The sequence below is a fragment of the Jaculus jaculus genome, chromosome 13 (assembly GCF_020740685.1).
Source record: "Jaculus jaculus isolate mJacJac1 chromosome 13, mJacJac1.mat.Y.cur, whole genome shotgun sequence".
Lineage (NCBI taxonomy): Eukaryota > Metazoa > Chordata > Mammalia > Rodentia > Dipodidae > Jaculus > Jaculus jaculus.
Window position 1 is genome coordinate 41655143 of NC_059114.1, and position 15769 is coordinate 41670911.

The window sequence follows — 15769 nt, forward strand, 5'->3', positions numbered from 1 at the left end:
CAAGTAAAGCCAGATACACAAGGTAGTGCATGTGTCTGAAGTTTGTTTGCAATGGCTAAAGGCCTTGGCATGCTCATTCTCTTTCTTTGTATAGCCTTTCTCTCTCTTTTTCTGTCTCATAAATAATTAAGTAAAATATTTTTTAAAAAGATGAGAGAGCTGGATATTGTGGCTTAGCAAGGCTGTGCATCAACTGTTAATGAAGGAATTTACATCATATGCTTGATACAGTGCCCAGTATGTAGTAGACATACAACAAATGACATATATATATATATATATATATATATATATATATATATATATATATATATATATCAATGATGGATAGAAATTATAATGACATGGATAAAATTATTTAGGAAAGCAAGTCCAAGAATGGGTGACTCTGCTTAAGAAAGTATTTACCAAAAAAGAAACACTTTAGCTGGCTGTGGTTTTATAATCCTAGTATGCAGAGGCTAAGGCATGAGGATCATGAGTTTGAAGCAAGCCTGGGCTGCGTAGAGAGACCCTGTCTCAGACATGAAAGGAGGAGGAGGAAGAAGAAAAGGAAGAAACATCTCATCTAAATTCTGACAAGTACAAGGAATTCAGTCAAGAGGCTGAAAAAAATGACACTTCACAGATAAGAAACAGAAGTTAAAAATAAAAGGCAGATTGGAAGCTTAAGAGCCCAAAGAAGAATAAATCATTAACTCACTTGAATTGGGAGCTTGGCTATAGATAATACAGGAAAAATCCAAGCTAAATCTTGGAGGTATTTCCTAGAAGGGGTTTTAAAGTGATGACATAACAGTATTAAAGTATTTTAAGTGTAAAGTATATGCAATTAACAGCTTTGGTTTCACAATGTGGAGCTATAATTAATGGTCCACCCTCTTCTTTTAGACATTCATATGGAATCCCTAAGTATTTACTACCATGTTTCTCAACTGTTCCTTCATACCATTCTGTTGACCAAAGTGCACATTTTCAGGGTCAGATTGCAAATTCAAAGAAAAGGCATGTTCATCTGGATTCTGGAGAAGTTCTTCCAAACTAAAAAAAAGAAGAAGAAAAAAAGGAAAGAAAGAAAAAGATGGTTTTAGTCATTACAGCTTTCCATTGCCATAATGAAATGTCTGAGATAATTAACTCATGTGTGTGTGTGGGGGGGTATCTTAGTCATAGTTTTAGAGACTCCACCACAAAATGGAATCAACCCATAATGTTTGGCCCTCTGGTTGGCATTACATATGGCAATGGTGAAGAGTATGTGATGGAGTACACTGCATACTTTATCACCAAGAAACAAAAGTGAAAGAGAGAAGGTCTCACAGCTCCCTTGAAGACCATGACCCCCACCCAGTGACCTAACAACCTCTTGCTAGGTCCAACCTTCTAAAGTCCCATCACTTTCCAAAACAGACACTTTGGGTATCAAAAGTTTAACACATGGACTTTTTACTGTCATTCAACAACCAAACCTATAACAATACTCAAATAAAGCTTGTTTGTGTTCTCTCTCTCTCTTTCCCTCCAAGTGTCTCCTCTGTTTCCCCATACCCATTCTCTGGCTCCTTTCACAGTTCAAGCTGTCTCATGACTGAAACCCTTACCTGTGAGACTGAACAGTTTGATATTTTGCTTTTGTTTGTTTTCAGCCTCCCATACTTAATAAATCACCCAATACTTTCTATTCCATTACTACTAAGCTGACATTTGAGAAACACAGTTTGCTATTTTATTATCCTCTCCCATTATTCATCCAACCCTTCCAAATGTATTTTTTTCACACATGAACTCAGTTCTAAAAATATACTCAGTTGAAGGTTCTGCCAAAATGCTTAACAAATGAGTCATCCAACTTGTCCAACACCAAAAGAAGTGTGGGGTCCTTGGAAATGAGGGAGCCAATTTGTCTGGAACCTGACTTCATTAGGACATTTTAAGGGTGTGACTATATAATATATAAAGCCATGGAGTCAGTTTGACCTTTAGTGTAGACCTCATGTCAGCTTTCAGGAATTGACATCCTTTCCCCAAATACACAGGTTCAGCCAGTGTTCTAATTCACAGCACAAAGGTATGGTAGGTAGCCTCTTTTGTTGTGCTTTTGGGTTTATTAAAAATTCTACATAGGTCTAATCTTTACCTAATGAGTATCCTGTTTATGTGTTTACTTGATTAACATCTAGGTCTTCTTTCTAGAACATAATTCCATGAAAAGAAAAAGAATTTTCTGATATTTCCACTACATTTCCTACACATTAATGCATGTTGAATCAGTTGTCAACCCAAAACCTGGAAATACCAAACTAGAAACTGGTAATTCATTTTATTACTTGTATTACTCCTAAGAAATGAAATAGTCATTGTAGCCAGGCATGGTGGCACATGCCTTTAATCCCAGCACTCAGGAGGCAAAGGTAGGAGGATCGCTATAAGTTTGAGGCCACCCTGAGACTCCATAGTGAATTCCAGGTCAGCCTGGGCTAGAGCAAGACCCTATCTCGAAAAAAAGTTTACAAAAATAGTCATTGTAACTATACCAATGAGTACTCACTACATGGTTAGTACTGCCCCCACTAAATGAATAGACTCTGCATTGAACCATAGAATCCGCATAGCTGCCCTGCATGGTCTGTTCATGAAATGTTTTTGCAAATGAGACTTTTAAAGCTCAATGAGGTTAAGTGACTTGTCCAAGGTCACATGGGCCAGAGCCTTGGTGTTTAAACATAGGACTACTTTCTGGGTGCTTCCCAGTTTATCACACTCACCATCAACTATGAGGTATCTTCACATTATCAGATTGCAACCCCTTCTTATTGATTTTTGAATTGGAACTAAAGGAAAGAGTTGTTAATTGAAATGATCTGCCAACCTCATGAGTTGCAGAGTTAAGGATGAATATTCATCCTCCTGCTTCTTATCAGTTTTGGTTGCTATAATTCACCGTAGTTTTCCAAAAAGTAAAAGGCAAGTAACATGCCTTCTTTTCACTACTGAGGGCCTCCAAGTGACTTGTAATCTGGAAACTGTCACCATCGTGCTTCCTCTTCTCAGGATGGCCCCTGGGTATCTGTGCTCTCAGAAAAAGGGTACCACACCATGACCCAAGACTCAGACACAAACACACCAGGTATTATGGAATTATGCTGAATGGAATCTACATTTTTTTTTTTACTTTTTACAATTATTTTTAAGTAAAGTTTGTAAGTAATATAGTGTAAAATATTTACATATAGAATGTATAACATTGAGTCATGTCATCTACTCTATTCAAAGAAAACCAATAAGACTTTTCCATGCATTTCCAAATATAAGCACACACATAGATTTTTTGTTTGTCATTTGTTTTTTATGGTAGGGTCTCATTTCAGCCCAGGCTGACCTGGGATTTACTATGTAGTTTCAGGGTGATCTCAACTTGTGGCCAACCTCCTGTCTCTGCCTCTCGAGTGCTGGAAGTAAAGGTGTGCACCATCACAACCGACCTGGATGCTAGACTTTTACAAATGGCCTTGAGAAAATATTATATCAGTACAGTATTCTGGCAGTTCTGTCTTTAGCTAATAGAAGTTAGATTTCTAATTCATCTTGCTACAATTAATTGTATAATCTTAAAGGTAAAAATGTTATATTTGTCAATGTTAAAAGGTACCTTATTAATTAGAAGACTAAATTCTGAACACAGATACATACTTTGAAGTTAGCAGATACTCTCCCTAATTAGCAAGCCAAATAATACTTAAGGTCACTGGGATTCAGGTCCTTTCAGCTTTGCCCTGCCATGCCCAAGTGCTCCCTGGCTGCTTCCTCTTCACCATGAATACAAGGTAGTGATCACAACTCAGGATAGGCTGTCATATCCAATGATAAGACATGCAAAAGAATATAAGACCAGATCTTCTATAGAACCTCCCCTGAGATAAAGGAAACTTTTACCAGAAGCTCCCCAGCAGACTTCTCTCATCTCTCTGTAACAAGGGTTGTATCACAGGCCCACAGGCATACCAGTAATTGGCAGACAGAATGAGACTACCTCGTCTGACTTAGCCAATAAGATCCATCTCCAAAGTTGCGTGAAGTCCATGACTGTTAGGAGGAAGGTAAATCCCTGAATACAACTGGGACTTTATTAACAAGGAACAAGGAAAAAATGGACATGGAGTAGAGTGAGATTCTCAAACCTCTTCTGATGTTGATTGTTTCTCACCACCATAACTTTTATCCCTCCAGGTTTAAAGGTCTATAGATGACCTAAGATTTTCATTCATTTTATCACTGTGTCTACTGGCCCCAATTAATTCTCTTAATCAGAATTTTATTACAACTATGCTGCTTGAATTTCCAAGGGCCAGATTTATTCTACATACAATAACATTAATCCCATGAAATAATCCATTTATCAAATCAAATATAAGTGCTTTCCAAAATCATTACAAATCACTAGTCCACTAGCATCCACATCACCTTAGTTACCATGGGTGAAATGACTCAGTGGTATGATGAGAGGAGAAAGTGGGCATGAATTCTTCACCACACGGACCCAGAACTCTTGGCCAGCATCCTCAGTTCTGTGATGACATTGCAACATAACTAAGACCATTCTCATATTAACCTCTCTTCCTGGAACCTACTTCTCCTCATCATCCTTACTTTTTCCCTTTCTAGTCTGCCTCTTGATTACCTTTAGGTCACTATTAAAAGATTGGGAGCCACAAAGTGCAGCAAGTATAGTTTTGTGCTTTTAGACAAACTCTGCCATAGTGCTTATCACATTTTAAAGCTTATTTTATCAGTCTCTTTCCTTAAGGCCATTAATAATTTCATGAATAACAAGAACCCCCACATCCATTTTCCTCCATGCTTAGCAACAAGTAAGGAACATGTTTCAATTTTTTTTTTAACTAGTGAATGACTAGAATAGCCTCGATCATAATCATAATACTAAAAAGGGAAGAAAAGTCCCTTCATCAAGTATCTGAAGGGTACAGATCTCGAACTACTTGAGTTTAGACATTTGAGTGCTGCTGCCCAGGACACTGTGGGGCTGAAGGACCCTTCCTTTGATGGGGAATGGAGAGCCAGCACAGAATTCCTCTGCAGCATGCTCTACTGCTACTCCATGCTCTTCTATCTTTTTTTAAAAAAAAAAATACATACTTGGCATAATGGTTGCCAATGTGACAAGGGAAATAGAGCCACGCCACAGAAATTTGGAAGGCTGGTGGGCTTTCCTGACTGGCCCTTGTGGCTTTCAGTTAATTTGATAACCACTCAAGGTGTATATGGGTCTATATAACATCTGGCTATTTTGAGAATCAGATTCTTGGCACTCAGAAAAGAGACTTACTCCAAGAACAGAAATCACGGGAAAGATTTCCTGGTCCAGCCATGGGGGAACTTTGCTCACATCATTAGATTCCTGTACTGGCTTTGGAGGTAGATTGTCTGTTTCTACCTCAGAGACCCACTACTCCATCTCCTGCTCTAAGGGGACTCCTCTTGATTCATCTTCCAAAGCCTACAGAGGACCTTGAGCTGTAACACTCAACAAGACCCTTCTTAACATGGATCCCAAGGCTTGTCAAGAGTTAGAACCACACTCTCTTCATGCCTTTTTGGTCAGCAAGTCATTGCTGCCATGAGTTAGAGCTGTAATCACCACCTGGGCCCTCTTGGTTGGAAAAACCTGCTGCCCGAGAAATCAGTTTTTATTTGAGTACCTACTCAAGTAGCATGTAAATGAATCTTCACTTGGTTACCCCCCACCCCTGTCCATTCCATGCTTCAGGTGGAGAGGCAAGGACCCTAAAGAAGAATGAACATTTTCAACACCACACTCCATTTTATCATCTCCTAGATTTACATAATATACAACATAACTTCCCATAGTAGGGCAGGGTTCCTTGTCATTGGCTTAACTTAGTAGATAATGAAAAACTGAGATTCAAAAACTAACAAAATCAGAAATCAGTAAAAGCTAACAAAATCAGAAAGCACTATCATAAAATGGGTGGCTTGCTGGCTATGGAGAAAGCTCAGTTGGTAAGACATTTGCATCCCAAGTATGAGGACCTGAGTTCTATCTTCATTACCTATATAAAATGCTCGTTATGGTAGGGCATTCCATCATAATCTCAGAGTTGGGGAAGCAAAGACAGGAGGCTCCCTGCCAGCTAGTTTAGCCTAATTGGTGAGCTGCAGGCCAGTGAGAGATCCTTTCTCAAAGGAGGTGGGCAGAATTCCTGAGGATGATGCCTGAAGTTGTCTCTGGCTGCCATAAAGACGCACACATATACATACATGTGCAAGTATGCACACACACACAGAGAAAAAGAAAAAACCAATGGCTTATTTTGGCCTTGAGTTGAACAGTTCCTGGCTAAGTATTAAGGAGCTAAGCATTCTCTATCATATCAACACTTACTTATCTCTATGGCACTTGAAGATGTTCTTTGGAACTATGTTAAACCTAAATTGTCACTGACAGAGCCTTTGCCCACATCTTCGAGCTACAATGTAGTTTGCATTGAGTTATAAATTACATGCATTATTTTTTTGCTCACTTCATTGGGCACTATATAAATAACCCAACCAAAGTAAATATGCTGTCAATGCTAGGAAATGCCTCTTACTCCCTGCTCAGGCAGGAAGTACCACTGTTGATTCAGCTAAGAGTTTCTTGAAAGTTCCTTTGACACAGTGTTGGAAATTGAACTTTGTTCTCTATTACTTTTAAAGAGAGAGAGATGTGGTATGGTGTGGTGCGTGTGTGTGTGTGTGTGTGTGTGTGTGTGTGTGTGTGTGTGCATTTAATGGCTATACTCATAGCACCTATACAAAGTGTTGGATCTGATGTCCTTTGCCAGTGTGGGCTCTCTGGGTTGAGTATCCAGGGTGTGCCTGGAAGCTAAAATCACTGCATGTGGACAAGATTGTTGTATTCACTGCTGAACTAATGAAACTTCCATCCATGTTCACACAATAAAGATAAAAGAGTTATTTTTAAGTAGACCCTAGCTTTAAGTTAAACACAAACCTAGCTAGAGGACTGGTTTTTTTGAGGGCCTATTTCAAGCCAATGGCATAAAAAATTAAAGCATCACTGACTGTGAAAGTTACTAACCCAGACACTGCAGCTTACATTTGTGCTGCCTCCTTCAGGTTGTTTCTCACTATGAACGAAATGCCCACGTTCTTTGTTCAGCTTCCAAGCTAAAGCAAAGCCATTGACCTAACTACAAAAGTTAAGGACTGTCCTGCAGCGGCTACTTAAAGTTCTTCCTGGATCTTCTCTCATTGAGAGATTTAGATGTAAGAGCAGTTAGTTAAATTACATTTCTCTGGCTCCTATGTAAATATAGTCATGGGTGGGGGAAAAACCTGTAGAATCTTAGGTAATTCTCTAGTTTTAAAATGTTAAGTTAAAAAAGATGCACAACCTAGTGTAATAGTGAACAGCTATAATCTCAGCACTCAGGAGGTGAGGCAAGACTACTGTGAGTTTGAGGCCAGCCTGGGCTACATAGCAAGAAAAAAATGTACAAATAAAAAGCAAAGGACATCTTAACTCAGTTACACTAGCTTTTATTTTGTTTTTTTTTTTTTTATTTTTGCTTATTTGTTTGAAAGCGATGGACACAAGAGAGAGGCAGACAGAGAGAGAGAGAATGGGTGCCCCAGGGCCTCCAGCCACTGCAAACAAACTCCAGTTGCATGTGCTCCCTTGTGCATCTGGCTAATGCATCTGGAGAATCAAACCTCAAACCGGGGTCCATAGGCTTCACAGACAAGTGCTTAACCACTAAGCCATCTCTCCAGCCCGCTTTTTTTTTTTTTTACATCACCAAATTAGAAAAGCCAGCAATCAGAAATCTTAGAATCCTCTTTACTCCCTCCACCAAGATGCAATATTAATGGATCAGATATTTAAATGTAAAAATCATGTCATCAAAGTACCCAAGGGAAAGAAAAACAAACTTTTTTCATTAATTATATATGGGAGAGAAGGATTTTACTTAGTTTTACTTCATTGTTAATGTTTACATTTTAGTTATGAGTTTGAAACACCTTCACTACATTAGGGTAAAAGAGTAGCTAAATATAAATAATTCTGGCTTTCTAAGAGAAATGGCCTCAGCAGAAACCTAGAAGGGCCATTTCCCTTTGACATGAGTGGTACCGATGGAAAGCCCTAGTGGGATTGTCAGGGTCTATGGCTCCCAACTTCAGACCAAACTCAGAGGAGACCCGCTGTAAGGAATATTCCAAAGCTGCATAAATGTGTCTGTTACAGAGACGAAATGATTCAAGAAGTTAACACAGTCATTAAGAACAGAGCATCTGAAGGTGGACTGCCTGAACTGAGGGCTTTGTTCTTCACTTGTTAGCTGTGCACCTAATCATGTTACACCTGTTTCCTAGCCTGTTAAATAGAAATGATAGCAGTGCTTTGTATGACTTCGGTGAGGATGGAAAGACTCAAAACCTTGGGAACTAGCCATTATGTATGGCCTCCCATGGCACACTCAGCATGGATTAGCATTTATTTATGAAGAGCACACAAAAAAAATAAAGTTACAAATCACAATGTATACTGATGTAAATGCACCTGTATTGCCTTGCCTCAGTTCTTACATGTATTCAGGAAACTAATGAAATCTTTTGTTCTTTTCTTATGGTGCCTATTAAGTTGTTCTCAATTTTGATACAAGTACCATCTCGTTTTTCAACTGGCAGATATAAGAACAAGCCCTACATTGCAAAATAAAAGATCTGATATAATAAAAGGAGTCTTCTTGTGTGAGAGATCACTGAAGTACCTTGTTATTTATTCCAATTCAGAAGAAACACCGGGGGCTGAGGAGATAGGTCAGTTGGTAAAATGTTTTCCTCACAAGCAGGTAGACCTGATGTGTACCCCCTGAACCCATGTAAAAATGTCAGGCATGATGGTATACTACTCTTGTGATCTCAGCTCTGGGAAAGCAGAGAAATGAGGGTCCTGGGGGTTCTCATCTAGCCTAATTGGCAAACACCAAGCCAGAAACCAGGCATCCCTGTGGAGGGCCTCTTGAAGTTGTCCTCTGGCGTCTGCATACAGACACACATATACATGCATACGCAGATGCGCACACATGGGCACACACATTAAAAGAAGATGACGAAAGACAAGAAAGTATAAATCCAAATGAGATGACGATAGTTCTCAGTGTACAAATGACTTAGGCTGTTTATGAACACACCTGTGTTTGTGCACCGAAAGACAGATCATTATGATTATGCACAGTTCATAAGAAGCTACAGGGCTTCCTCTGCATGTGGGTGGATGACTTGACTTCAGAGCACAGTACTGCAGTTCCTACTACATGACTGCTTAAAGTAATTTGAAGTCTTGGCCCAGCTTCTGCCATGTTCTCCACAAGGAAGTAGAGGCTAAGCTGTTTGCTCACCCCTCCTGAAGCTTGCTGGCATTCATTTCCCTCAAGGCTTTCTCTATTTCTTTCTTTTATTAACCACATTTTCTTTGCTTGCCCTTCTCCCCCAACAAGCAACACACCAGTGACACATCTTTGATTCATTCCTCCACGTACCTCCCAATTGAAATACAGAGACTATGCGCAAGTCTCTCCTAGTGGCTCTGCCTTGGCTGTGAGCTTCAGCTGTCATCTCTGGGTGCTAATCAGGAACATGTTTCTTTTGCCCTAGAGCAGCTTTGTGGGTTCTTTTTTTTAGTCCTAATTGCTTCTTTTTTTATTAGTCTTACTCTTTTAGCCCTTTCCATCACTGATTTTCTTTTTAAAAATTTTTCCAAGAGATTTGACTATTCTTTCTTCCATAGTTTATGCTGATGTATATAGGATGATGAAGAAATACACCACGATTTCTTTGTCTCCCACATTGTCCAGAAATAACCCCCTACAGCCATCCCCACCATCAAGGAGTCACGAAAGATGAATTTTTTTCTTTGACACTCATCTGCTGCCCCACGGTGATGACCAACCACTGTCCATTGAACAGCTATACTGGAAATAAGAGTGTCAGCATGCAGGGCGGAGGCTCACCAAATGAGTCACAGAGGAATACCATCTGTGCCCAGTTTGGGAAGGTCACTCGTCCCAAAGCAAATCTTTGTTTCTTAATGAAACTATTAGACATCACCATGAAACCAGAGATGCTTAATCTTACAAATGAGAAAGTGGGCTCAGAGACATTAATTAATCTTCCTATAGTCAAACAACCAGTAAGTAGGCAACCAGTTAGCCTCCACCCCCTTCATTTTAAAGATAAGAAACCTGTAGCCCAGAGAGACCCCATAATTAGCCCACCCCACCAGCAGACAGGAATTCCTGCATGCAGTCTCTTCTGATGCTATTACATTTCCTATTTGAACCACACTCTAGGAACCAACATTTCTGTGCTTCCACTGTTCCCTGAACACCCTTCTTTCCACTTGCACACCCTTCTTTCCAGTCAGGTGCACCTTTGTCCTGTTCCTCTCTGTCTTCAGTAGTAGGAAGTGGTCCTACTGCTCTCTTTGTTCTTAGTACTTAGCATATCTCCAGAAATTAATGTTATTGTTCCTTCTGCTCTATGTCTGACCATACAGTATTTCTCTGTACATCTGACAATATAGTATTTCTGGGTTATTTGTATTGGTCCAGGTAATCCTGCACATAGGCTGGTTAAAAAAGCCACAGAGTAGCTGACATTATAGACCTAAATTAGCATTGGGCCACCCCTTAGATGCTGAAATATAGAATTTATACCTAGCAAGGCATAAATGGAATGGTCTTCCCAAGGTGACAAATTATTTCCTCCTCTTACAATCATTTTGATCAACTGAGAGTGATTAGCAGGAATTCTATGTGGAGGATTATATTACGTTTTTCACTGCTATAAAAACACCCCAAACTGGGTAATATTATAAAGAGACTTAACTAGATCACAGATCTGGGCATTTATATGCAAGGTAAGAGCACTAGCTCAGTCCTGGAGAAGACCTCATAACTATAGCATCATGACAGGGGGAGCATGTCTAAAAGAAAAGAAAAGATAGTAATTCAAAGCAAGAAGTCATAGAGGGACTCGAGGGTTAGAATTGTTCTTGCAACAACCTGCTCTTAGGAAAGTTTGACAGTCTCATGAGAACTTTCATAAGAACTTCTAGGGGTACTGCCTTTAGTGACTTAAATCACTCCCACTAGCCTCACCTACAGGTTCACACCATCTGGCAACATAGCCACACTAGGGATTAAGGTTCAATCTATGAATCCCTGGAGGAGAAACAATGTCCATACCATAGTAAGAATACTTCTAACAATTCACTATCATTTGGATGATTCAGTTTGACTGTGTTTGTATGGTGATTACAGTGTGTTCTGGATGGTTCTGTTTGTGTGTGTATAGTGATTATAGTGTGTTTTCTTCTATATCTTTTTTCCATATATGTGTGCCATTTTTCTCTTTTCCTCTATATCTTTTGTTTTGTGTGAAAGTTTTGAAAATTGTTGATACTGCTGTGCAGGGAGAGGCTCAATACATGCAGATGCATTTCCCAAAAGGGCACAGGTGGGGTGAAAGGAGTGTGTGTAGGCCAGAGGGGAGACACGAACTTCCTCCAAGTGGATGGCCTGAGTGGAAATGTTCAGGAGAGATCTAATTAGGGTATCATTAGCTAACCATGAGAGTCTGAACACATTCTAGGACTATGCATTATAGGGGGAAAAATTCTGATTTGAAAGGCAGTATGGCCCAGTGGGAAAGGATGCATTTTCTTTCACTTATTAGCAGACTCCATTGGATAAAGCCACACTTTCTAGAAATTGGGCCCAAAGGATACATATGCTACAGCTGGTGGCAGGTGGAGAGCAGGAAAGAGCTTCTGCCAAATCTACAGTGGTCTCCCCACAGGTCACTCATTGCCACCAATCTCATCAACATATTTTATTTTCTAGAAAGTGTTTGACACTGTTAGACATTTATTTGTTTGTTATTATCTTCCTCACTCTCAGCCCCCTTCACTCTTGAGTGTAAATTCCCTAAGAGTAGCAGTCTTGTCCACCCCTTTATCTCAAAAGCCAAGCCCCTATAATTAAATAATGGTTGTATTACTGTCATATCTCCTTAATCCCATTAAAGATGCATTTGAGCTCACTGGCCAGCAGAGGAAAGAATCCAGGATCAAGGGAAAGACTGACAAGACTGGGGAGTATGTTATCAGGAGCCTCAGATGGAAAGCACAGGTGGAGGGATGAGAGTGGAAAGGAGAGAGACTATGTGCTGTCCTGAGTATCAGATTTCATCTAGAGCTGACTAATATCCCTTCAGCTCTCATTCCCAGACAGCTGCCTCTGATCCTCATATGGTTAAGCACATGCTATAATTAATCATCTTTATAAAATAGCTCAAGGAAGATTACATCCAGTTTGTAGCCATCAAAGCTGGTGTGACCCTCACAGTCTTCTTTACGTGCTGGTTCACTCCCTAAAATAAGTGGACATTGTCTCACTCTCAGCAACCCTAAAAGATGCAGAAGGGATTCACATGAACTCAAATGGCGAGGAGTCTGTGGCTGAAATGAAGCAGCTCATCTGAATGTGAGCTGGTGGGCAACCAAGTCCCCAGAAGCATTTAATAGAGAGGAAAATGTCTACCTATGGATAAGAAATCACAGCCTTGGGAAGCCTTTGCAGAGGGAGAACATTTCTCTGACCTCTAAATTTTAATACAAATAAATCACCATGAAGTGTGGCATTGTGCTTCAAATAAAGGCCACATGACTGGCTCTGTGTTTTACTGTGTGTACACTCAGATAATATCTTTCTTATGACACCTTGCTATATTATTTATCTTTGGGAAGTATTCACAGTGGAACACTTAGCAAAGGCAAAATTCAGTCCTCTGTACACAACTCCTTAGAGGTTTAAAACCTCAGGCTCCTCAGTAAAAAGCAAATCCCAAACCATAAACTTCATCAACAATATTTTACAATGGACTGGGCAGATGGTTCTGTGGGTAAAGAGCTTGAGGCACATCTACAAGGACCTGAGTTGAATGCCAAGTACCCATGTAAAATGCCATATCTTATACCTATAATCCCATTAGTGAGGAGGCCAAAAAAGACGGGTCCCTATAGCTCACTGGCTAGCTTGTCTAGCTGAATCAATGAGGCCTAAATTCAATGTGAGACCCTATCTCAAAAAATAAGCTGGCCTACCTGAAGAGGATAGTTGACCTTGGCCTGTGTATGTCCTATTCATGCACATACATGTGAATAAGCGCCTGAGCATGTGCACACACGCATATACACATGTACATGCAACTAACATGTGCATCCAAATATATATGTGTATGTATGTGTATGTGTGTGTGTGTGTGTGTGTGTGTGTGTGTGTATATATATATATATATATATATATATATATATATATATATATATATGTCCTCCAGACTTCACAAAGAGAAAGAATATAAACTAAGTTTACTTTTCAATGTAATCATATTAGCAGTGAAACCAGATAATTTGATAAGCAACAGGATATCACAAGTATTGTTTTCTCAGTAAAGTCAGTAGAAAAGAACATCTCATTGATAAAGATTCCTAAAGATTCCCAAACCCACTAGGAGCATTACTGATTTACATCTAGTATAAAAAAATTCAGGGCTGGAGAGATGGCCTAGTAGTTAATGTGCTTGTCTGCAAAGCCTAAGGACCCAGGTTTGACTCTCCAGAACCCACATAAGCCAGATGTACAAGGTGATGCATGCCCACAGGTGATGCATGCTCATAGCTGGTGCATGCTCACAGCTGGTGCATGCCCACAGGTGATGCACATTCATTTGCAGTGACTGAGACCCTGGCATGCCAGTTATCTCTTGGGCTCACTCATTCTTGAAATAAAAAAAAAAAAGAAAAAATAGCCTCTATTTTTCTTTTTTACATTTTAATATTATACTTTAACTGCATCTTCAAATTGGCATGACCAGATATGTGAAATAGAATAACACAAAAATTTCACTTTGTGCCTTTCTTTGCTTACCAATAAATATTTTAGTAAATTGTTTTTAAATGAATGGCACATGCACTGAATCTCACTTACAAAGCTCATCTGACAGCAGAGAGAAGGAATACAGGAATGAAGGAAGCTTGCTTATTTGGAGCAGCCAGAATAACTGGTATCTTCAATCCTTGCATTTACAGTTATCCTTTCAACCTGGCTTTACCAAACTTCTACCCCATGTTGGGCCTGATATCATAGATGCTAGAGACAGAGGAGTGGACATCATGAAGACTGCCCTCCAGAACTACAAAATAACAACTAAACAAAGGAGAGGTGAAGGATAAATGATATCCAGTGGACCAAAAGGAAGTCTGTGAAAGCAAATGACTGGTAGCTCCCTTCATGAACCGTGGTCAAGAAAAGCCACTTGGAGAAAATCGCATTTAAGCTAAATTCTGGATTGTATTAGTTGCTTTTCTCATTGCTGTAACAAAAAAATACCTGACAAAAGAATTTAGAGAAGGAAGGATTTACTTTGGTTCACAGTTTGAGGGTACATGGCCATCACTATGGCAAGGGCTGGTGGCAGGAGCAACTCTAGCTCTGGCAGCAGAGGAGTGGGGCACTTGGTCCCCTTGCACCCTATGTCAGAAAGCAGAGAAAGATGAATGCTGCTGCTCACTTGCCCCCTTTCATACAGCCCATGAGATGATGCTGCCATTTTTAGGGTATGTCTTCCAACCTCAACTAAACTTCTCTGGAAACGCCTTCACAGACACACCAGAGGCATCTCCAAGGAAACTATAAATCCAGTGAAGATAACAATGAAGTCAACCATCACACAGATACCTGTGAGCATCCAGCTGTGCAGGCCTCTGGCCAGAGAAAACCCATGCATAGGTCCTGAGGAAGACACAAGTGTGAGAGTTTCCAGAAACAGACAGAAGGCTGTGAGACTAGTACACAGTAGTAAAGAAAGGAGTGGTGTGCCATGTGGAGGCAGGCAACCCAGTCACATACAGCTCTGTACTAAGAGGAGGTGATTGGGTCATAAAGGCAGAGGCCTTGTGAGGATGGGTTTAGTGTCCTTTTAAATGAGGCTTGAGGTTCACGTTCAACTCTTCTGCTAAGTTGAAACACATCAGAAAGGCACCATGGGGCTGGAGAGATGGCTTAGTGCAAAATCTAACAACCTGGGCTTGATTCCCCAGTACCCACTTAAAGCTAGATGCACAAGGTGATACATGTCTCTGGAGTTCATTTGCAGTGTCTGAAGCCCTGCTATGCCCATGCTCTCTCTCTCCCCCCCTCCCTCCCTCCCTCCCTCTTTCTCTTTCTCTCTCTCTCTCTCTCTCTCTCCCTCCCTCCACCCCCTCTCTCCTCTCTCTCCTAGCTCTCTCTGCTTACAAATAAATAAATAAATATTAAAAATATTTTTGAAAAAGGCACCACCTGGGACACAGAAATGAAGTCTTCAGCAGACATCAAATCTCCTGATGTCTTCATTTCAAGCTGCTCAGCCTGCAGAACTGTGAGCTCTAAGTTTCTTTTGCTTAAAATTTGCCTGGTATGAGGTAGATTGTTATAGCAGCCCAAATGGATTAAGGTACATGCTAAATGTAATGAACAACAAGTAAAAGTCCTTTTCTTTTAATCTGATATCCATTTTTTAACATATTCTGGCAGTTATGTGGGTGATGAGTCACAGGGAGGCATGAGAGGAAGTAGAGGGACCTGAGGAGGACCACAGGAGGCAAGTTGAGTGAAGACAA